The 23,840-nt window shown below is 31.6% G+C and overlaps 1 long non-coding RNA gene across 1 annotated transcript; it reads left to right on the plus strand.

Annotated features, from left to right (window-relative positions):
• The first annotated feature begins 6,104 nt into the window (after nt 1–6,104).
• LOC142330562 (uncharacterized) lies at nt 6,105–22,911 on the plus strand. The gene is made up of 3 exons (XR_012757809.1): nt 6,105–6,207; nt 15,938–16,205; nt 22,772–22,911. It is a non-coding gene; the product is annotated as an uncharacterized LOC142330562 (long non-coding RNA).
• The last annotated feature ends 929 nt before the right edge of the window (nt 22,912–23,840 follow it).

Consider the following 23,840-nt stretch of genomic DNA (forward strand, 5'->3'; position numbering starts at 1 on the left):
GTAAATTACTTTTCCTGACCAAAGATATCTACAATAAGAAACCTCTCAAAAACAAATTAAGCTACAGTGGTGAGACCAGAAATACTAGACGGAAGTTAAACGATACGCGTTAACAACCTGGGACCGTTAAAGAAACTAAAGAAAAGAACACTAAGAACAATCCTACGCTCTAAGAAAACAACAGAAGGATACAGACTGACATCCAACCAAGAATTAAATGTATAAAGAGGAAAAAGGAGACCGAGATTTCTGGACCGTGTGTACAGAATGACGAACAGACTAAAATTCCCGTTCGGCGGGTCCATTTTCTGATAAAGGACGTCGACGCCCTTACGTCGGAGGAGGAATTGTTATGTGACATAAGAAAACTGCTGGGGATTCGGTCACTATTGACGTTTTCTCCTTGTGGCCGTCGTATAGGGAAACTAAAGTGGTGACGGTGGTAGTCCCGCCACTGCTGGTTGTGGAACTGCTAACGGTTGGCTGACTTCGTGTAGGATGGGTAACTTGTCGGGTTTCGAGGAGGTCCACCGAGGAACGATGCTATCGGTGCTGGGGCATAGGACATCGGGCGGGGTCCTGTAGCAACCCCGACAAAAGGAGGCGTTGTTTTAATTGTGGAGCTGATTGGCACATCCGGAAGGACTACCAAACAGAAGGTAAATGTTCGCTATACAACACTCGCGAGCATTCACTTGGGGGTCGGAGCTGCAGGGTCAGCAGCAAAATATGAGCCCCGTCGCCTTTGCTTGTGGAGGGCCTATGGTTGGGACAGCCCCGCCCAGGACGGGTGGGTCGCTTAGGTGTCCCATTCTCGTTGATTGGACGGGGACTTCCGTCTTCAGCATGGGGGTCAAAGTAAGACTGAAATTCCAGTAGGGGATCCCTTGGGGTCCCCTCATTAGAGGGATGGCGTAAAATTAAAAGACCGGGTCCCAGCTACCTTGGGGGAACTTTAGTTTCCGACGAGGTAGTTTGAGGCGATGGCACTCCCTGGAGCTGAGTAAATGCTTAATTGCGAATCCAGATTTGGGGGAGGGATAAAACAATGATGTACTCAACAAAACTAAATAAACAAATATTCATTGAGCTATGGGAACAAAACCGCAACCATGGGTACATTAAAAAAATAAAGAAAGAATTATAGAACGGGATCCAAGAACAGGAAACGATAGATAGAAAGCGATTCAGACAAAAATGATTCAGACAAAGCTGAGTTTCAAACGATGAGGAAGGAAAGTATCACACCACAGTGAACAGATTGGAAAAAAAAGATATCAAACACGCGAAAAAGATGAAAGAATGTTGGGAAAAAAGGAAGTAGAAAAAACTATGTTTACGTGGTCCGTAGTTAATTGTTACTCGTAAATTGTTTGAATCACAAAAGGAAAAATAAAGACTAAAAGAAACTGCTAATTATGAGTACCGGTAATATTATCTTGTACCTTCAAATCATACAGAAGTTTTATCTTTAACTTTTTTATAAATATGCTTGTTAGGGTAATGACACAGACAGCTGTTTTGACCTTAGTGTTTATGAGTCGATAAATCATTACGTTTTTGTAATACAACGAAACTGTTGCAATACACACAAGCTGTTAGCAACGGTGTTCGATTTTCAAACTGAGTTTCTAGGTGAAGAAAATTATGTCAGAGTTAAGGATTTTATTACTTTCGTTTATTTCTTTTTATAATACATTTTATATCTTTTATTTATGTTTTTTTAACTTTATTTTAAAGTATTTTTTTGCTTAGGTATTTAATAATTTACAATAATTAAAATGATTGGTCGAAAGGGAAAAATTAACCTTGAAGTAATTAACTGGTAAAGTTGAAAAGCGTTCTGTTTTTATAATCATTATTAATTAGTAGGAAGTAACCGTTCATCTATGAGTAAAATTATAAAATTGTTCTCTGTATTTTTCTATTTCTAAGAATAAATTATTAAAATTAATTTTGTCTGGTCTGTCTTCACAATTAAGAATCCATAATTAAGTTATTTTGTCCTTTTTCCAACGATAATAAAATAATGAATAATTGAAGTTTCTCATTTTTATATTTTTTTCTCAAACTTCACCACGCTTCCTTTCCTTCCACAATCAGATTGGCATGTAACCCGACGTGTAAAACGTAATCTTATAAACTATAATTGTGTCATTTCTATTAAAAAAATAACTGAATAAAAACGCTTTGGTCAAAATAGCTGTTTGTGTTTGAGACCGTTAACCGAATTTAGTTTTTTTACTTTATGATCTCATTGAAAAAATTACTCTTTACACAGTCGACTAGACATTTTTTATGCAGATTTATTGTTATCGCCGGCTTCCGTGGCGCGAGTGGTAGCCTCTTGACCTTTCACTCGGAGGTCCTGGGTTCGAATCCCGGTCAGGCATGATATTTTTCACACACGCTACGAAAACATTCATCTCATCCTCTGCGGAAAAAAAATGCTTAACTGCGGGCCCGGAAGTTAAAAAAAAGAAAAAAGATATTTATTGTTGTCATTTCATCGATTGCAACTGCAAATTCAGTAAGCTGCTTTTAGTCACGGCGTTTTCCCATAACGTGAGACATGTCGACAGAAATATTTACTATTGGACTAAATGATGTGCTGAAACTGTCCAATTTACGAAATATTTGTTTTTTTTTTTTACGGAAATAATGTATAACAAGATATATTTTATGTACATTCTCTACCGCTATCTGTCGTCAAATAGAATATGCAATGTTCATCTCATAAATACTTTCAGATAATCATTGACAGCGCATTTCGAATTCTGTATAGAAAATTATCAGAAGATAATATCAAAATTTTTAATTATTTTAGGATGCCAGTTGGATTATTTTATGAGATGATGATAAAACAGATGAATTAGTTACTCGCCAAAGTCATTCATTTCTTATAAGAATTAGTCATTTCAATAGCTGTTTTGGTTACACTGTATACTTGAAGAGCCAGACGCATACAATCGACCAGCAGTATAAATAGTTTTCTTTCTTTTTTCTATTTAGCCTTCGGGAATTACTGTTCAGAGGATGTTTCATTACTTCAGAGGATGAATGAGGATGATATGTATGAATGTAAATGAAATGTAGTCTTGTACAGTCTCACAGTTCGATCATTCCTGAGATATGAGGTTAATTGAAACCCAACCATCAAAGAACACCGGTATTCACGATCTAATATTCAAATCCGTAAAAAATAACTGTCTTTATTAGGACATGAACGCTGGAACTCTCGACTTCCAAATCTGCTGATTTGGGAATACGCGTCACCACTAGACCAATCCGATGGGCAGTATAAATAGTCTACAAGGATTCCATGTAGTTAGCTGATGCTAATTTGCGGATTGGCGTTCTCTTAAACATGACGACATGTTTTTTAGAACGTGACCGCAACTCCGAGATTTGTAAAACGCCCTAACTTGCATAAATAGACTTATTCCCATTGATATGTGAAGGACCGCAATTAGGTCAATGAAACTCTTACACAAAACGTATTATTGTTTCATATCGTTATATAAAGGATGAAATTTTTTTTTGAAGTTTAATTATACATTTAAATTGTTATACATTTTACATTAATAAACATTATTTTATTCAATATAAACAATAATTTTATTATTTTTCTTCAGAATGAATAATGAATTTGTTTACATTTTAAACAAAAAATATAATTTTAATGAGAGATATACCTTTAGAACACGATAAAAGTACTTGTTTACGTAGTCGAATATTTGCATCTGGTGGAAATTTTCTGCATAAGTGTGTGTATTCATACTTTTTTTTTACCGGCACTGAAATCTTAATTGCACATTCAATAAAATTTGCATTTCAGGGTTAAAGAAGTTTGACTTTATGCGATTTTTTTTTAGTATGAAATAAGTTCGTTGTAACTATGTAACTATAAAAGAAAAATTTATGATTAATGATTTTATTATATATATATATATATATATATATATATATATATATATATATATATATATACTATACACCACTTTATATATAATTATATATATATATAAATGTTTTTATATATATGTACATACTAGCCGGCCCGTCAAGCCTCAATCTGGACCCTCGGGGTCCAGGCGAACCCCGGAGCCAAGTCAGGAGCACCACAGGGCCTACCCTAGGGCCGCAGGGCTCGATTCGTTCTCCATTCCCGTGTTGCCAGTCCCTCTGGCAAAGATGATATGAGGCATAAAATTGTCAGACTGCATAATATTTTTTTATTTCATTTTTTTAGTTATTATAATTTACCACATAAATTCGAATATTGTGCGGTGAGTATATGAAATGAAAATATTTTAATGTATAAAAAATGTCTGACCGGATTTGAACCGGAGTCCAACGAATGAAAGGCGGAGATATTACCACTCTATCACGGTGATCGGAATTTTTGTAATTCATTTTAACAGTTATAAGCAGTTTATTAACCGATTTCAACAAAGCTGTGGAGCGGGGTTGTCATTTTATTTACAATTAACTGTTTTACAAAATTACCAAAAAAATGAATGAAAAGATTTAAATGGCTGCCTTTTTTTAAATTTTCAAGGTATAATTTTAAAACTTATTCTAGGTACACGTACATAAAATTTAATTAAAATATCTCATTCATTCATAAGACAAATTTTTATTAAAAAAAAACAAAAAAAAAAAAACAAAATCGCAGACAGAAAGCAAATGAAGCAATGCGGAACATTAGTCTACATGGATACTGTTTCTTGTTTATTCTGATGTTCTGAATCGGTCGCCTAAGTTTCGCAGTAATTTAATTAGCAATATCATTTACGGGTTGATGTTTATGTAGGATTGATAAAACCGAACCCGTGACTTCGTTTTTGCGTTGAAAAACTTTCCGAGTTTTAGATCATTATGGTCTTTCAACTGATCATCATTTCAACAAATCATGGAATATTAAAATTCCGCAAATACGGTGGATATAAATTCAGAAACGTAATAATGACGTCATGTTGGATATAAGAAAATAATATCAAGATATAGATTTCAATTTACAGTAAATTGTTTTTTTTTAAAAAAAGTTTTTCCAGTATGCGGAAAGGTAAAAATGTCTGGATAAATGAATGTTAAAATATGTACATTAGTCGTCATATGGTTTTAACAAAATATATAATAAAGTGAAAATAAAATGTAAATAAGTTATCTCATACGTCATGATTAAATATTAAAATATTTACCTCTAATATAGACATATTTAAAATAAAAAAAAAAAAAACAAAAAAAAAACATTTATTTAGAGAATTCTCTTTCTTATGACAGATTGTAAAATCAATTTCATTTTGCCATCTGTTTTTATTTATATTCAAGTCTACAGTTCGGAAATGTGAATTTAATCTAATAAAAAAGGTTTATTCGAATTTAATCTTGTTTACAAAAAGGCGCCGTGGTATTAAAAGATTTTTGGATTTATGCAATTACATAATACAGATGATGACGGGGTTGAAAGTTCCAAATGTAACAAATTCGATTTATAGAAACTGAACTTACATTTATTTTTCTTTTAAATTTCATTAATATATTAAATATCTTCTTTTTTTTGTAGAGTTTATATTTAATAAAGAAATTTTATAGTAAAAAAAAAAATTATAAATATTAAAATGTTGACTAATTTTCAAAATTTATTATATGGAATTTATAAAAATATTAGAATTAGTAATTCTCTACTTTTGAGTTAATTTTATAATTATATATAACTTAAAAAATGAATAAATCTAATCATAGAAATCTATTTGCAGAAGTAAATATTTCAGAATTGTTTTCATTTTGAAAATTATAATAAAAGAAAGATCAAATTCAAATTATATAAATATTTTATTTATGTATATTATTTTAAATTAATTATTAACTCGTAGTAGTCAGTTAAAATTACAGAAAATTCGAGTCATGAAAATGTAAACTTTTGTTAAGTATGTATCAAAAGACATACAGAAAAGTTAGGTTTCTTTCTTGACCTTAACATCTTATTTGTTAAGAACGTAATATTAGACTGGATGTTTCGAACAGTTATAAACACTGTTGGTCGGACTACAACGCTGCCGCTCTGCACTGTCTATTAGAATGACGTCACCCAGTTGTCGACTGCGACAGGAATCAACAGGCACGTTAGCGTTCGAAACTCAGACGCAGTACTTGTGTTCATTGTATATTTATTTGTTTGCCGGTTATTTTGTCTGTGAGTTGGTATGTATTTGCTTTTATTTTTTTTTAGTGATGTGCATGTTGCTACATTAATATAAATTATCTAGCAGTTGTTTACAGTTGTAATTTCGTTTTTTTTTTTTTAACTAGATAATATAAATGTTTTGTACGTAAATGTTGATACTTAAATGATATCTTCGCTAATATTGTTTTCATTGTAAGGTAAGAAAAAACTAACATTTGCTTTTAATTACGTCTAATTAATTATTGATTTCAATAAATATTTTTAATGAAAACATTTCTTTAAATAACCTAAAAATATTTTAACAATGTAACGAAATAATTAATTTTGTGTATACGTATGATTAGGGTTAGGTTAAATACGATTGTAACATGGGTTTCGAGTCTAAAAATAAAAAATAAAGTTATTCAAAGTTACAAATATATAAATACAGATAAAAATATTTTACTGCATTACGATAATAACTTCTTAAAAATAGTGTAACTACATTCAGCTAATGATAAGAATCTTTCGCTAGTTTCTTATAAATTAAGCACGTTACAAACTACCCATGAATTTAATGAATTGATATTACAAATAGATATTACAAACATATATTCTACAATTTATGAAAAAAATATTTAATTTTTTCAGTATTTTCAATTCCTTAGATTTTTAGTTAACAATTTTTATTGTTACCGTTATATCATCTATTTAAAGATTATTAAATATTTTATTATAAAAAGTAAATTAATAAAAATATTTCAATGATTTCGCTTTAAACCAATAAAAAGTAATAAAAATTAAGAATCTTCTCTTATTTTACATTCATTTCAAAATAATCTGCCAATTAAAACAATTTTATTGTTTCCTCTTTTTACAAGACTGCCCAAAAATGAATGTAATTTATTTAGGGTGTATGGATGTATGTTTGTTCCATAGTAGCAGCTCAACGGCTGAATCGATTTAGATTTATGACTCCGCGTCGGAATCCATACGTTACCGGGAGTGTCATAGGCTATATAAATATATATATGTATTAATTTCTCAAACATGGTACCGCTGATATATTAAATAAATAAATTAATAATTAATATAATCCAACTTACCAGCATGTTGATACGTTCTCTAGATCTTTCGGCTTATTTGGAAACCACCATCAGGAGTTAAAATTAATGCATTAGTCAAAGTTTAAAAATCATAGTTAAAATGTAAAAACGGTCATAACTGTCCCTATCCTACTAGTATACTTTAACTGTTTTTAAATTTTGACTTTAGTGCATTAATTTTAACTTCTGATGCTGGCTTCCAAGTAAGCCGAAAGATCTAGAGTACATATCAGCGTGCTGGTAAGGTGGATTATATTAATTGTTAATTTATGTATATAAACATTTAAGAAAAAAATCATATGATTTTTTTAGGAGCAGTATGTTCGACATTGAAGCATGTGTTTCTTCTTGATCTCATACTGTATACAAATACTATTTATACGACTACCCAAAGAAGAGTGTAATGTATTTAGGATGTATGCATGCATGTTTGTTCCACCGTAGTCGCTCAACGGCTGAACCGATTTAGATGTATGACCCCGCGTTGGAATCCTTACGTTACTTGGAGTGTCAGGCTATATACGATTTTTAAATAAGTATAAAAAACTTTTAAAAAAATTATGCTATATACAAATACTTTATACAAAATTGTCACCCGCACGCTTTTTAATTATATTAAAGTGAACTGTATTTTTTTTGGCAATCGTGTTTTTATTTTATAGATAATTTGTTTCCCTTAGCTAAAGATAAGATTTATTCTTATGTTATATTACGTACAAAGCATGATCTATATTACACACAGAAATTTAAAATTATCAGGTTTCATTATTCAGTTTTTTGTTCTTCAAAATATTTTTCCTAATATTTGAGGGAAAAAAGGAAACAAATTTAGTGACTCTTTATTTTATTATTAAACTTACCCAACCAATTTTGAATTTTTTTAAAATTATAATATGATATATTGCTTTATTATTATTATTTTTTTTTTTTAAACTAAATGTTTGTGCTTTCCCAGCGCGGTGACCCCAATACTTTACTAGCAACTCTGGTAGTAATTTATTGATGATATTAATAGTGATCTAAATCAACAGAATATTTTAAAAAATATAAAAAATATTTTGGATTTTGATTCCCAATTCCTGTACACCCAATTATGAGATAAATTTATCTGTTTTAATCCGTATAAGGAGTTAACTAAAAAATTATTAATATTGTTTGACATTTTAAGTATTATTTTGAATTTTGTGTTTGTTTTTTTATTTATAATATACATCATGACGTATTCCGGCATTCCATCTTTTACTTATTCATTCTATTCGTCTTCTACCTTTTTCTTAAGTAATTTAATATTATTTTTTCCTTACAGAAGTATAATTTCTATGGATTGCAGTTGTTTCAATTTTTACTCTATGCATTTACTAGCCTAATTTTTTTTTTTTTTTTAGTTAAAATTAATCTTAATTTTTATACATAGTTGATAACAATTCTTTAATTATAATATAATAATATAAAATAAAAATCAACATTACCAATAATTTATAATATGTCTAGTACTTTCGGTCATTCGACCATCCTCAGGAGAGAATTTTTCTGATTTAAACATTAAAATTAAAAACGTAGATTATAAAATATTAAAATAATAACAATTGGTGTACCGAGACAACAGACACTCTTACGTTACGGACGTACATACTTTTATGCAATGACAACCAACATGGTTGACCGAAAGTACAAAATATAAATTGTTGGTAAGGTTGATTTTTATTTTATTTTTATAACTAATTTCATGTACCAACGGTTCCATGTTAGAAAAATTTAACTTAAAATTCTTTAAATGGGTTACCTGTTTTTAGGTAGATTTCATAAGAAGGCTAGTTGTTGTATTGGGTACCATGATTCGACTTCCGGAAAATTTCCACATATCTTCGCGTTTCAAATCCCTCAGTTCCCAAAACCACCGTCAGCTCAAAAGTTTATATATAAATATATATGTATATTTCACTTTCTTGTGGACACGATAACTGCCGTAATTTTGTGCCAATCACTTTCAGATTGTTCCCTAAAAATAACACAACGAAAAATCTCGGTCGGGTTCGTTAACGGCTAAAATCGGACCATTTATCGGACCATTTTAAGAAAAAGCCACCCCGGCTTTTTCGAAAAAAAAAACAAAATATCGTTATAACGTTCTTAAAATGTGTTATTAACTTTTTTATCTGTTTCAATTTATCCTAATACAAAATTCAAATTTCAACGCGACATAATGATCTGTAATTTTGTAAACGTTAACTGTTATTTATGATCATTTTTATTTTCTTATAAATAAATAGAGGTAATATAAAATAAAAAATGTTCAGTTGTATTTTACACAATCTATTAGGTAGATTTCATTAGAAAGCTACATATTGTAATCGGTACCATGATTCAATATATTCGGAAATTTCGACATATCATCGCGTTTCACATCCTCCAGACCCCAAAACTACCGTCAGCTTAAAAATTATATATATATATATTTCACTTTCTTGTGGACACAATAACTACCGTAATTTTGGGCCAATCACTTTCAAATTGTTTCGTAAAAATAACTCGTCATAAAATCTCGGTCGAGTTCGTTAACGGCCAAAGTCGAACCATGAAAATGGAAACGGGAAGGGGGGCTTTTTAGAAAAAAACAACATATCGCTATAAATTTCTTATTAAGTAAAATATCGAATTCGTTACTAGTGCCTACTATTCTTTGGATAAGGGCCTTTCTTTTTTTTCTGTTTAGCCTCTGGTAACTACCGTTTAGATAATTCTTCAGAGGATGAATGAGGATGATATGTGTGAGCGTAAATGAAGTGTGGTCTTGTACATTCTCAGTTCGACAATTCCTGAGATGTGTGGTTAATTGAAACTCAACCACCAAAGAACACCGGTATCCACGATCTAATATTCAAATCCGTGTAAAAACAACTGACTTTACTAGGACTTGAACGCTGGAACTCTCGACTTCCAAATCAACTGATTTGGGAAGACGCGTTCACCACTAGACCAACCCGGTGGGCTTGGATAAGGGCCTAAAACGAACTAAGTCAACTTTTTGATATCACCAATATTTTGATATTACAGATTTAATAATTAAAACACTGTATAAATTTTTAGACCTTATAAGTTTATAACCTTGTAAGAATAGGATTTTGGTTTTGGACAAAGAGAGTAGCTTAAGTTATATTTTAAAGCCAGTTTATAAAATTTGTTTAAATCCATCTGCAATTCATCGTCACTTTCACTTCCAGACGTTATAATTATATTATCTGCAAAGAGGCAAGCATTCAAATGCTTATCAGAACAGGTCACGAAGGAAATATTTTCTAAACTGTCGAAATAGATTTAAACAATCTTAAACTAAATTTCTTAACATTCTTCCTGGAAATTGTTCACAATTTCCTTATTTGTTCGATATTGAGATAGATTAATCTAAACCAAGTTTAAGTAATAAAAAAAAATTAAGTCATAAACTCATAAAACATGATTAACTAACGTTAAAAATCGTCTTCAGAATCCTGTGTCAGAGGCAGTGTGTCTAGCTGCTGCTGATGTTCAAAACCGTTATAAAGCTGTCCTATTGCTTTTAAAAAGACCTGGATTAGCGATTTTAGTCCAAGAAATGTGAATTCAATCAGGTGACTGACTAATACTGCTTTCAGTTATAATACGTAGGCACATTTAACCGAACATAACGCCACTTTTTTTTCTCTAATTTGTGTATGATTCCAGTGTCCAGATCGATGAAGTTTACCGTTTGGTTGAATGCTAGGTGGTTGTAACTTTCGAATTGAAAAACATTTATAAGACCTCCAACAGTCGCTCGCTAATGAAAGTAGTGCTAGGCAAAAAGTACTGTTTGATTATTGCTAATAAAGTTTCACTTCCACGAATTGGAGCTGGAACAAAGAAATATATTTTTTTTATTGCGAAGCGCAATACCTCTGAAGATCCAGTTAACATCAAACGGCGTACATCTGTTATATTTTCTGTGACTTACTTTTGCTCTCTCTATTTTTTCAGTTATTCCTACTTCACCAATAGTGACTTCTGTAATACAGTGTACACACAGATTTCATGAAAGTATGAACTGCAGTCTTGTTACAACAATAAATCTTGATGCGGTGGTTTACTGTAATCCAAAACGCATAATATAGACAAATCTTTGTTTTAGTTAAATTATGATGGAAATTATATCTACCTTTATTTCTGGACCACCAACATTTTTGGGATTTTTTAATAAATGATCAGCACACACACACACACACACACACACACACACACACCTTTCTTAGGTACATTTACCAATCCGTTATCGCTTCGCTTGACATTAACCTGAAGTGAGCGTAGTTTAAGTTGATGTTAAATTATTTCTTTCATGCAATATATCTCAATATCAAGGAGTTTAGAAGCAGGAAGAGTAATAAACAATTACCTTCTTCCTTCCTTTAGACAATTGTTTTATGGTAATATTTTGTAAAATTCATATAATTGGATAGCAGCATCACCTACGATTCGATTAAACTTAAAATATTATGTTACTTTTCATGAAAATGTAGTTCCTCATAAAGGCTTAGAGCAGAGGTTCCCAAACTTATTTTTCTCATAGACCACTTTCAAAATTTTTCTGGTTCCGGTGGACCCCCTGCAGCTACATTTCTACCATATTTCCAGTCGACGGAAAATGTGAAGATTAGATCTAACTATGAAAATTTGCGTTACGGCTGAGTTCCACGAACTAACAGTTTCCGAAAAAAAAAGTGAGTATCGATTGGTTAATTTTTTTGATTGACTGTGCTGTGAGTGGATGTCAAAAAAGTAAAGTTGGCCGATCAAAAAAAATGCTTCCATCCAACTTTACATTTTTGACATCTACTCACAGCACAAGAAAGCAATCAATTCTCACTTATTTTATTTAGAAAACTTCCCATTCAGAGTGGTAAAAAGCAAAAGAAAATAGTATATTTTTTTGTGTTGCATATTTATTCAAATATGTAATCATTACACTATTAATTATTATTGTTATCGTATTGCAATGTAATATAATAAAATTGTCGTAATATAATTAAAATTAAACATTAATAACGTAATGCAACTTCTACAATGACAATCACAAAATAGTTAAAATTTTAACGGGAGGGATGTACTTGATGAATTGACAGCAAATTGTCAATATTTGGCTTCAGTTTTGTTAGGAATAAGCGCAAATCTCCCCGTTCTGTGATATTGAATCTGCTCCTTTTTTTTGATAAAAGGTTTGTAACGACGCTAAAACTTTTTTTCGACAAGATATGACGAGGGAAACGCTATCAAAAGCTTTCTCGCAATTCCCCACAGTCCAGGATATTTTTCTGGTATTTCTGCCTGCAGCCAAAATGTTTGATACCCTCTTTTAAATTTCACCTTCAGCTCCTCATTAGTGCTAAGCTCGAGTAGCTCCTCTTGTAATATCACATTCTCCACTTCCGTTTCATCAAATGGATTTATGATCCGTGGTGATATTTCCATCATCAGAATATTTTCAAATCTGATTTTGAAGTCATCATGCAGGGCAATTAAATGTTGAACGTATGTCTGAATATCCTCATTAAGGCATTCTACCTGTGACAAGTTTGAAAACTGGGCGGCGCTTTGCAAGTCTCGACACGTTCGTAGTACTGAATATGGAATATGCAAGTTTTTACAAGTAACAGTCGCTGAGCTTCTCCTAGATTGATACGCAAAGTCAAGCCAACATTTTAGTTCTTCTCTATCGAAACCAGATGAATTTTCGTGGACTCCGCTTACAAATTGTGAACCCCCATTTTTTTGTTACGCCAACGTAGACCCCCGTCGAGTCTCCCGAAGACCCCTGGGGGTCCACCTGGACAACTTTGGGAATCAATGGCTTAGAGTAAAATACTTCATAAAGGATTATACGTAAGATTCACTCTTCTACATTTGTATGAAAATTATAAAACGAAGCATTAACAGATTTTATAAAAAAGCTATCTTATAATTTCTTATCCGTGTGACTATACACACGGACATGTTACGTATGTAACAAAAAAATAAAATAGCGAACAATTTTCAGACATCATTTTCTTCGTCTAATATTACAAATAATGAAACGAAGTATAAGATAAAATTGCTTGAAACGAAATTTGGTACTTTTTCGTTTTATGCCCGCCACTTTTTTCGCATTTTTTCACATAAAAATTACTTAATAATAGCATGTTTTGTAATAATTGATGAATAGAACATTAGAGAAACACACTAATATGCTGTTTTATACCGGTTATTTTAAATATATTTTACATATTAGTCAATGTTACCAAGCGAAGCGAGCATAGGTTAATGTCAATTGAAGCGATAACGGATTGGTAAATGTACCTGAGAGAGGTGTGTGTGTCCTGATCATTTATTAAAAAATCCAAAAAAGGTTGGTGGTCCAGAAATGACGGTAGAAATAAACGATTCCTTGTTTTCCTATTTTACCTACCCTCGCTAACCTTGACTAATCAACAGTAATTTTAATTAACAGTAAATTACTTATTGTTAATTAGTAAAGGTTAGCGAGCGTAGTTTAAGTTTGGTTAGATTATATTTATAATTATAAGTATTAATGCTTTTTTTGATATGTAAACTATGTTAATATGGTGAATGTTTAAAATGAACGGTATGTTAGTGTATTTTCTCTAAAGTATTATTGGGTTATTTTTATTGAGTTATAGGGTTGCTGCGGTATTTCTCTAATGTTTTATTCATCAGTTATTATAAAACATGGTATATTAAATATTTTTTATGAGAAAAAATGCGAAAAACATGGGGGGGCATAAAACGAAAAAGTACCCGAATTTTCAGATTTGTATAATCAATCTTAACAACATTGGGCCCGAAAAACAGTAAATACAAAAAATATACATATTTATTATAATAGTGTAAGGATTATAAAGTCAATTCAAGAGACATAATATTAACAGGTTGTTTAAAATAAAGTCAACGTATGTGGTAGAGGTTAGGACCCGACGGGCTCGGAGTTTGCCGGCTATGAAGGAGTACCGGGCAATGGGCTGTCACGGACTGCTGAAGAAGGATGGTGATGGTGGCCAGCCTCTGGGCATGGACGGCGGGGACTTCTCGGAGTCGTCTTCGTCTATCGCTCCCTAAGGACGTCATTGCCTCTGTTCTGGGTCTGCGCTAGGTGTGACCGAGCGGTTGCACAGGAGCTGTGTACATACCGCACGGATTAGGTCCGGCCCTCGTGCGACTAGAGGGGGAGGTTTTTTAGTGGGTGTGAGCCCCGCATTGCCGTCAGAGCGGGCCTGGCGGATGCTGGTAGAGCTTTTCCCTCCCCCTACGTAAAAAAAAGGACGTATGTAGTGGAAAAATAATATTTTGCCTTTCATCCAAAAGGTTCCTTGTTCAAATCTCGAATAGAAATGGTATTTTAAGCGCTAAAAATTTCCATAATTTTTTCCGTTAGGTTTGAAATTAGAAGATGAATCAGACAGACTATTTTTTTAATTTCTCGGTAACAAATAAAGATATTAACTTGATTTTTGGTGTGTGTAATCTTCATATGAATATATAATAACTAATTTCTAGATTTTTCTAAATTCGACCTTGAAATGAGTGGGTGAAGGTAAAAACTTCGAACAATGATTGCAAGTTTTCACCGTTTCCGATTGTACTAAATGAGATATTTAGTAGATTTGGGCTTGCAAATATTCTTCAGAATATCTAAAAACGAATTTCGAATTTTTAAGGGTTGTGACGGTGTACGACATGGCGTCTCATCTAATTACTGTTATCGTATGTGCAACGCAACTGGTTACACCTGCCTCCGGTTACTTGACTAACAAAAAAAAAAAAAATTAAATAAATAATGACTGCGACGGGGAACGCAGTTAAGCGTTTTATAGCGCGGGATAAGCCGCGACGAGGATGTTATTTATTTTTATAACCGTAGTACTTTAATATTATTTTAAATATATAAATTTTATTATGCAGCAGAATAAAATAATATACAAGTTTTTTTTTTTTTTTAGTTCACTATTAAATTTATTATTAATATATTGTACTACAAACTACTATGTTAAAAATAAGAGTTTAATGACAATCTTCCAATTAGTAGTATGTTTGTTAATAAATAAACAAATTTAAAAAACGTTATTTAATTGATCGGTTTCTGGAAACTATGAATAGTCGATTATAAAAAAATCTCATAAAACAACATATTTTAACTTTAATCACCGTTTATCTAATCAAGTTTAAGTGTTTGTTCTATTACGAGATAATAAAGATTTAACAATAAGTTTAGATTAATCGTTTGGTATAAACGATAAAATGAACATATTTTCCATGTTTATAATCTTGGTAACAGTTTTCGTATAGCTTAAACGCAGTAATAAATTGCGATAACTGTTGTATCATTTGTACTAGCTATAACAACGGTATTGCTATTATATTTTCTCCAGTTCTGTTTGGATACGAGTCAATTAATATTATATTAGTCGGGTTTATATCTTTTCCATTCAGTTCAAATCTTAATAACTGTAGCTTAATAGTAACAAAAAAAAAAAAAAATCGTGAGTTTTCCTATTTTATCCCTTAATCATTTATCTATTAACCTAATCAATTTCATTTCATTACTTAAATTTGTCTTAAAAAATATACTGATGTTAATGGTTCTCTTTTCTATTAATTTCAGGCGAAAAAGAAATTGATTCTGCAAGCCAGGTGTTATAAATACAGCCAAGAACCAGCGGAGTCAGTAGTTCTGCGAGGCCGTATTCAGCGTAGTCTTCATAACAAGCGATAGTTTCACAAGCTTGAGTACAACGCGGTTGCAGTGACGGCGATATCAGTAAGCTTCAAGTAACAACGGATGAAGAGTATATGACGTACTCTTTGACTCATGATGATGATTATGACGAGCATTCTATTACAGACAGTGGGTGAATGCAGGAAGTTGTTAGGTGAGTTATTAGTAAACATTAGTAAAAGTGACCCACCGGTTTGGTCTAGTCGGTGAACTCGTCAACGCAAATGAGCTGATTTCGAAGTCGAGAGTTCTAAGGTTCAAATCCTTTTAAAGGCAGTTACTTTTATACGGATTTGAATACTAGATCGTGGATACCGATGATTTTTGGTGGTTGGGTTTCAATAAGCCTCACATGCCAGGAATGGTCACCTGAGATTGTACAAAACCACTTCATTTACATTCATACATATCATCCTCATTCATCCTCTGAAGTAATACCTTACGTTGGGTTTCAATAAGCCTCACATGCCAGGAATGGTCACCTGAGATTGTACAAAACCACCTCATTTACATTCATACATATCATCCTCATTCATCCTCTGAAGTAATACCTTACGTTGGTTACGGAGGCTAAACAAAAAAAGAAAGAAAGAAGTAGTGAAATTGATCGTATTATATTCATTCATAAAGGTTAGGGTAAGTCTATTGTAGACAGTAAAAGTATTAGTACTTTTACTTTTACTGTGTGTAAAATACTTATTATTTTGTATGTCATATATTCATTGCTAATATTTATTTTATATTCGATTTTTAGAGTAATAAATTGTACTTATAAGAAGTGTGTTAGTCTCTCAATATCCACGAACACGCGACAATACCTTCAGGATCCCGTAACAACAAATATACCAGTGGAGGATCGGTGCTCGATTTTGGTGCGCGAGTTTATGAAAATGCTTTACATAGCCAACTAACCTAGATCGTCTGCTAGATTTCTGCCACAAATTTCTCTCACGTTCTATTCATTGAAAGACCTCTTCATTTCCTACTTCATCCACCAATATCCTTCTTTAACATAGCACTTCAAAGATCTCTGTTTTTCTCTTTTCTGCTCATATTTTAAAGTGTTGTATCTGAAAGATAGTTTTTTACGAATATCTTTTTATTCTTAGGTCCATATTATCTATATTATTAGACAACTTTTCTGGAAGAAAATTCTCCTTACTTATGTCAGTCTGCTTTTATATATACATTAATTACTCCATTCTTTGTAATTTTATCACGTAAATAACAAACATTTGTAAAATCTTTTCAGATTTTTAAATTTTTGTTTATTCCTGTTTATATTTAAACTGATTTTCTCTTCTAATAATAGATCTATACTTAAAATTCCTTCTAATTAATTTTTGGTTTCTGGTAAAATCATAAGTAATCTTAAAATTGTTATTAGTTTCTTTAATTAGTTACTTTACTCGTAAAACTATTCTTTATGTTCTGTTTTAATTTTTCTATTTTTTTTTGTCTTCAATCATTTGAAGCTCTCCAAGATTCCCTATCTAGTGCCAGTCGTTTCATTTCGGCATACCCCCTACAGCATAGATCTCTTACAATTTGTTATACATATTTCAAACGTTGCCTACCTGCACAATGTTTGCCTTCTAACTGTCCCTCTAATATTAAAGCCATTCCAGGATGCCGTAATATGTGGCCTATGATTTTTTTTTTTTTTGGCCTATGATGTGAGAATCATAGGCCACATCTTCTTTTAACTATATTTCATCTTCTTTTAACTATATTTTTCCAAATGCTTTTTTCTTCGTCAATTTGCCGCAGCACCTCTTAATTTGTCACTTTATCCACCCGTCTGATTTTTAACATTCTCCTACAGCACCACATTTTAAAAGCTTTTAATATTTTCCTTTCAGGTACAAGTTTCACTTCATCGTCCAAGTTTCACTTCCATATAAAGCTACACTTCAAACATATCTTTCAAAAATGTTTTCCTAACGTTTAAATTAATTTTTTATGTAACAAAATTATATTTCTAAATGAAGGCTCGTTTTGCCTGTGCTGTTTGTCATTTTATATTGTTCCTGCATCGTCCATCTTTAGTAATTCTACTTCCCAAATAACAAAATTCTTCTACTTCCGTAATCTTTTCCCTTCCTATTTTTACATTCATTGGTCCATCTTCATTATTTCTACTACATTTCATTACTTTCGTTTTGTTCTTGTTTATTTTCATGCGGTAGTTCTTGCGTAGGAATTCATCCATACCATTCAATGTTTCTTCTAAATCTTATTTTCTTTCTGCTAGAATTACTATATCATCAGCAAATCGTAGCATCTTTATCTTTTCATCTTATACTGTAACATCGGATCTAAATTGTTCTTTAATATCATTAACTGCTAGTTCCATGTAAAGATTAAAAAGTAACGGAGATAGGGAACATCCTTGTCGGACTTCCTTTTTTATTTCGGCTTCTTTCTTATGTTCTTCAATTATTACTGTTGCTGTTTGGTTCTTGTAAATGTTAGCAATTGTTCTTCTATCTCTGTATTTAACCCTAATTTTTTTTAAAATGCTGAAAATTTTATTTTCAGTATTTATGCATTTACTTGTGCCAAGTATGTCAGTTTGTTTTTCTTTAATCTTCCTTCTACTGTTAATCTGAGCGCTAAAATTGCTTCCCTTGTCTCTATAATTTTCCTGAAACCAAATTTGTCTTCTCCTAACACATCTTCCACTCTCCTCTCAATTCTTCTGTGCAGAATTCTAGTTAAGATTTTTGATGCATGACTAGTTAAGCTAAGTGTTCTGTATTTTTCACATTTATCTGCTCCTGCTCTCTTTGGTATCATGTTTTCTACTATAAAACCGTAAATTAACTAATATTAACCGTAAATTTCAATGTATTAGACGGATTATAGACAGGTACGGAGATAAATTTTCTGTCTTTTCCATAAGTCTTCTGTTATAAATATTAGAAAATGATTCGACCATTTCATCCTTTCTTAAGTTCTTAAAGCCGGCCTCCATGGCGCGAGTACCAGCGTCTCGACCTTTCATCCGAAGATCCCGGATTGGAATTTCGGTAAGGCATGGTATTTTCACACACGCTTCAAATCATTCATCTCATCCTCTGAAGCAATACCTAACGATGGTCCTGGAGGTTAAACAAAGAAAAATAAAATAAAGTTCTTAAAGGATAAGTTTTATATGCTTTTATTTAATAGATTTTATAATATTTTTTTTTGTCGTGAATTAAATTTTTGCTGATATAAAAATGTTTGAGTTCATAAAAAAAAAATTATGAATATTTCTTATTGGTTTCGAAATTGGAGTTTTTTCAAATGTAATTTAACGAAATGGTAAATTAGTTATATATTAACAAATAATGTAAAACTTTATACGTATAAAACTTGATAAAAATAGAACATATTACGATTATTATTCAAGTGCACTTCAATTTTATATTCAGTAAATTTATGACTGTAAATACATACTTCAATTTTAAGCTTTATACTGTTATATATCGCTTAATTCACCGAAAAATAATTTATAAATTATTTGCAATTCAAAACAAAAACAGTTTTATTATTTTCTGTACCAGGACCAATGTAAAATATGAATTAGTTAGTTGAAGGCAAAACGAATTATTATTACAAACTATATTTAATAATAACATTATATTAACAAATACGAAACTTTTAATTTCCTGAGGGTATAGAGGTTTATTGTTGTTACTCGTTATATGATTATTTATCGTCAATTTACTCGTTCATATTATTCTAAAAACATCAACTGCGTAAATAAATTTTAAACATATTTAGAAAGTAATCTTTGTATACAGTTTAGGTATATAGTTTTTGAAATTTTATCAAGTTGCTCTTCTGCTCGTTTTTTCCCTTACAAAGCAAAGTTTTTCGCCTCTTGACGTAGTTAAACTTACAAATTTTTCTAAGAAAAAAATATCCGTTTTTAGTTCTGACAATTTCAGCTGTTTTTTTTTTCGAGAAGAGAAAAAATCTATAAAGTACTTTTTTAATGCAAGTACTTCCTGGATTTTATGTTTGTACCGTTCATAATATGATTCGCGGAATCTATTTAAATACGTTTTTTATTTTTCTTCCTCCTGAAACGTAGCCTAATCGTTTGTTGTAATCTGGTTTAAATTGTATTATTACACAACTGCCCGAAAAGGAGTGTAATTTATTTAGGGTATACGTATGTATGTAAATATGTTTGTTCCACCGTAGAAGCACTACGGCTGAACCGATTTAGATGTATGACTCCGCGTTGGAATCCTTACATTACCGGGAGTGTTATAGGCTATATAAATAAATATATATTGTCGCATGTTCACAGCTCGATCAGGATATTAAAAGATTGACAATTGAAAATGTTTATATAATTACAATTTTTTACTTTAAGAACATAAGTAAAACAAGACAAATCAGTAATAGTAATAATGAGAATACTAATAATGGTAATAATAATAGTAATAATAATAAACGGCAATAATGCAACTTACAAACAGGTCTCAATAAGAATCAGAAAAGCGTCCTGAAGGGCAGCCACAGCAGAAGCGGATGAAGAGCTTCTACACAACCTCTCCTTTTTAAAACTTACAAGTAGAGTAAAATAAACCAGCAATTGCGACTCCTCCGGAGTAGGGATCGCATTGCTCCCTCCTTATAGTTAGTGCCCCGTTGTGGCGTATTCCTGCTAGCCTATGAAGCGTTAGCACCGAAAGGACTTCAGTAGACGGTCTGAAGGGGAATTACGTCGGGAGGACAGGCTTCATAAGCCTAGCCTTAATATGCGCGGTCGGCCCATAAAATGGGTTCGATAACGCTGGTTCAACAAGGGATTGGAATGCAACTAAATCCGTCTTAAAATCACTAAATAATAAACAAAACTTGAAAAATTAGACCCGCCATATAAAATAACCCTTTTAAAAAAACAAGCCCGATTAGAATCATCCAGCAGGAAGGGACTCTGTCCAGGTTGCTGGATAAGTAGGGAGAAATAAACTCCCGCCAACCTTGCATTCCATAATCAGAAAAATACCAATAATGACAACAGCAAACAATAATAATAAATATCAATATAAACAATAATAGAGTTTCTCAAACTTTTGCTAACGTAACCCGACTTTATATCAGTTCAGTATATACGTGCATATTTATCTTACTATTTAAAAAAAAAATTCTCCAATTTTTTTTAATTGCTTCGTAGGCGTAGTAGTAATGTTAGTGATCCCAAAAAAGTAGTTGGGAGTACAATGTTGGGAATGGGAGCCGATCACAGCTTAAAAATAAAGATTTTTTGAAATTTTCTAAACATTTGGATTTATTTAAACTTTCAATAATAAAAGTTAAAATATTAAAATAGAATTACATTATAGTTCATTCCACAACCCCAAAATAAAATCTTGCGTAACATTTTATTGGTTGTACATTTCTTAGTATATTCTTTTTTAGTTTCTTCCATTTAACATAGTAAAGAGAAACATAAAAAAAAATTACTTGAAAGGTGATTTTTGAGGTGGGAGAAAAAAATACGGATTTTTTTTAAATTAAAAAATTTTTTTCGGTTTAAACATATATTGATAATTTTACAATAAAACATCATAAATAACCCCTATACCAATAATGAAATCTTAGATAACTTTTTTCATGTACAATTGTTTTTCCACTAAATAAGGATAAATAACCAATGCCAGGAAAGTATTATAACGTTGTTGACAGATTTTTACCAACGACGGAACGGAAACTGAGTATATGAGTTTGGGGTAAGAGGTTGTGTGTGTATGTGTTACTATTTTCTTCAAAAACTGCTGGACCGATTTCGATTAGGTTTTTTGCATTACATAGGTATCACCTTAGAGCAGGTTCTTAGACTACTTTTACAGTTGTAGGCCTCCAGTGGGCGCTGCAGTAGATGTGTTTCTCTAAAACGTCTGGGTCGATTTTGATGCAATTTTTTGCATTAAATAACTTAGGTATCACTTGAGAGCAGGTTCTTAGATATGTTTTAGGGTTATAGGCCACCGGGGGGCGCTGCAGTAGATGTATTTCCCAATAATTGTTGGGCCGATTTTGATGCGGTTTTATGTGTTATATAGGTATCACCTCAGACCGTGTTCTTAGATTAGTTTTACGGTTATAAGCCGAGGGTGCTACAGTAGATATGTTTCTTTCAACCGGCATCGTGGGTTTTTTATTTTTAATTTTATCACTTTTTTATTTAAAATAATTAACAAGGAAAAAACAGAGTATTTTAAAATAATTACAGTCAGAAAAATTAATAATTTTAGTCGACCTCCGTCGCTGAGAAAATAGCGTTTTGGCATTTCGTGCAGAGATCCCGAGTTGGAATCCCGGTCAGACATTCTTTTTTACGCTACCAATTTCCACCAGGCTAATGATCATAGCATTGATCCTCGCTTTTTCATAAATAAAAAATAAATAATGGTAGAAAAAAGAACCGGTAATTTAAAAAGCTTATTTAAATTTATTAATATTGAAACCCGGTTGCAGTGAAATTGTAATAAAGGTGAACGCTAACAAAATTTTCATTAAAAAAATTAGGAAATCTGTTTTTTCCGTGTTAATTATTTTAAAGAAAAAATATTCATGGACAAAGAATTACTATTTGTTGTCCTTTGTAGCCTTAATTTAATAAATGATTTATTTTTACGTTGATTTTGATTTATGAGAGCAGGGAGAAGTACTTTAATAATACATTAAACTTTCTTACAAAATTTCTCCTTCCAGATGATTTAATAAGGATTACATTGAGGGAAAGTACTTCTACTAATCAATCTACTCCCCGCTTCACAATCAACCTCATCATTATACTATTACGGCATGTAACAAGGGTACACGACCGTTCAATTTTGATCATCATCCGTTTGTGTGAGGTAAATTTTAAAATTAAATTGTATTAACAAATTAAAAGGTTAAGATCATTGAAAATAAATTAGCTAGCTAAACGAATTATATATTATTTTAAAAATGTTTGTTTCTCCCAGTAAATTTATTTTAGTTTTTAACAGATCATTAGTATTTGTGGTTTTATGAATTCAAAAATATTGTTTTTAAAATACGTTTTTCAATTTCTCTTTCGGTTAGGATGGTAAATTTCTGGATTAATTTACAGGCATTAATTTACGGGTTTCAAAGCGTATATTTACCTCTTTTGAATATCAATAATTCTCTTAATGAAATTTTTAGAATTTGATAGAATGTTTGAGCAGGTCAGAGAAAAAATTTCCCTTACTGGACTTTCTCAAAAGAGTTTTGTTTATTTTTACACGAGTACCCAAAAACGAGCGTAATGCATTTAGGGTGTATGTATGTATATACATACACCCTAATAAATACATACATTTAGGGTGTATGTATATACATACATACACCCTAAATGTTTGTACCACCGTAGCAGCTCAACGGCTGAACTGATTTAGATGTATGATCCCGCGTGGAATCTTTACGTTATCGGAAGTGTCATAGGCTCTCTCTCTCTCTCTCTCTCTCTCTCTCTCTATATATATATATATATATATATATATTTATATACACAGGTGTTTCTAAAATGGTGGGCTGGCTATACGTTTTCCGATTCTGCTTGTAAAACAAAACAAAATATATTCTTAGGAAAAATGTCAATTTCTCCTTCGTTCGCTGGCTGTCCGCCATTTTGTTATTTTTATATAAAAATGTATATCTCAAGTTCGGATAGACGAATCACATTAATATTTGGTAAGCGGTTTGATAATAAAGTTGTAAAATTATAAAAAAATCAGGACTTAAATACCTTTGCAAATTACAAAATGGCGGCCTT

Source organism: Lycorma delicatula, chromosome 9, assembly GCF_047948215.1.
Source record: "Lycorma delicatula isolate Av1 chromosome 9, ASM4794821v1, whole genome shotgun sequence".
Lineage (NCBI taxonomy): Eukaryota > Metazoa > Arthropoda > Insecta > Hemiptera > Fulgoridae > Lycorma > Lycorma delicatula.